General features: G+C 36.2%; 1 non-coding gene across 1 annotated transcript; it reads left to right on the top strand.

Annotated features, from left to right (window-relative positions):
• Nucleotides 1-1,817: 1,817 nt before the first annotated feature.
• LOC121207836 (small nucleolar RNA R71) lies at nt 1,818-1,924 on the top strand. Its single transcript, XR_005902950.1, has one exon. It is a non-coding gene; the product is annotated as a small nucleolar RNA R71 (small nucleolar RNA).
• The last annotated feature ends 298 nt before the right edge of the window (nt 1,925-2,222 follow it).

The raw sequence follows: 2,222 nt of genomic DNA on the forward strand, positions 1-2,222 counted from the left end.
CGATTCAACTAATTTTAAGTTTTACTTTCAGATTCATCCAGTAGCATTATCAGTTTACAAGTAGACGATCTTCTCGTTCTATCAGTATTAGTCCACCTTCCGTCATGCCATTCCACCTTTTTTCACTATTCCCTTTCCTTGAACTTGTTTATTGTTTCTGCATGCATAAGAAGAAGTGTGTCCCTTGATCTGGGAACGTTAGAAATAGATAATTTTTTACATTGTTCTCCTAACTTCCTCCGACATTCCTCTTTGCTTGATTGATTGTCACATTTAAATATTTCTATCTTACCATTAATTTTCATGGTCAATTCATTCTTTTCTAAATCAATGGTAGACATAGAAGTAGAAAGGGTCTTCCTAATAAGATTGGTATCTCATGATCTTCTTCAAAATCAAGAACCACAAAATCTGCAAGGGTAATGAAACTTTGCGCCTTTACAACACATCTTCCAATACCCCTTTCGGATGTACTGAAGATCTGTCAACCAACTGTAATATTATCTTAGAAGCTTTAATATCTCCTAGCCCAAGTTTTTCAAAAATTGATAGAGACATTAAACTAATACTAGCTCCTAAATCACATAGAGCTCTATTAAAATGAATGCTCCCTATCTCTATGGGAATTGTAAAACTCTCCCAATCTTTCAATTTTTGAGGTACCTGTCTCAAAATAATCACACTATAAGAAGCACTTAAGTTAACTTGTTCACCTACCTTAATTTTCTTACGCCTCGCCATCATCTCCATTAAAAACTTGGTGTACTTGGGAACTTTCTCAATTAACTCAATTAAAGGTAGGTTAACATTTAATGTTTTAAACAAGTTCAGGAAACTTACAAATTCTTCTTCACCCCACTTTTATTTTTCTTTAAGCCTCAAAAGGACTAGGATCTTTGTGATTTCGGGATCTTGAGGTGTTCCCCTTTCTAGTTCAGTCGCCGGGGTCATTAACTCTTTTGGCTTCGGTCCATCTTCAAATTTTAGGGATTCCTCTTGATGTTAATCAATATTCTTCATAATTACCTCCGAAATAGGACTTAATGGGCTACTCAGTACTTTGCTCGATCGAAGTGCTATTGCATTCACGTGCTACTTACCTTCCCTCCATGGATTATCTTCTATATTACTAGGAGTACCTGTCTAAATTTTGATGTCACCATCATGCTCATCAATTGGCTCATTTTATCCTCAAGTGTAGTCAATTCTCTTGTTAAGTTGGTACACTCAGACTAACTTGACATCGGTTCTCATTGACTACATTTCCCCCTCAATTCTATCCAAACGTTGACTACATGCAGTATGATCACTTGGGTTGGCTCTATCTTGGGGTTTTCACAAAAAGGGGGTTGATAATTAGTATCTTTAACTTGATTTGAACTATTACCTACTCATTGGTTCCCTCCCCATCTCAAATTTGGATGATCTCTCCAACTAGGATTATAAGTATTTGAATAAGGGTTCCACCCCTATTCCCTCTGTAATTTATATCCTCGGCATGATTCTTGATATAGTAGAAGAGTAGTTTGTCTTCCTTATGCATAGACAGTGCAGAAGCAGATTCGATATGGTAGAGTCTATCCACTAACTGTTGATACATGTAATCCTACTGTACAGCTTTAATAGTAGCAGGGTTCTAACCATATGTAAATCACTCAATAGGCCACTGACAAGAGTTTAACGTCATGCTCTCAATGATTTCCTACGCATCCTCCTACATTATGTTCATAAAAGCGCCTTCTACTGTTCCGTTTAATCTAAATTATGCAATCACATCCAACCCATTATAAAATACTTACAGTCACATCCACTCAGGAAATCAATGGTGCGGACATTTTTAAATCAACATTTTGAAATGTTCCCATGTCTCATAGAAACTTTCTCCCTCCATCAATCCAAAGACAACAAACTCTCTTCTTAGTTAAACTATTTTGCTAATTGGGAAGAACTTCTGTAACAAATTCCTAGCGAGTTCATCCCATGTCATGATAGACCCTGGTGCCTACGAATCTAACCAAGAACAGGCGTTATTAATCAAAGAGAAGGGGAACAACCGAAGACGAATAGTATCATTGGTGACCCCGTTATCCTTAAAAGTATCATAAAGTCTGAGGAACTATTTTAAATGCTGATTAATGTCATTTTTCACTGTTCCCCTAAACTGTAGATTATTATGAATCATCAACGACTTGATTTCAAAATTATTAGCTGTAATTGTTTGT

The sequence above is a fragment of the Gossypium hirsutum genome, chromosome A01 (assembly GCF_007990345.1).
Source record: "Gossypium hirsutum isolate 1008001.06 chromosome A01, Gossypium_hirsutum_v2.1, whole genome shotgun sequence".
NCBI classification, from domain to species: domain Eukaryota; kingdom Viridiplantae; phylum Streptophyta; class Magnoliopsida; order Malvales; family Malvaceae; genus Gossypium; species Gossypium hirsutum.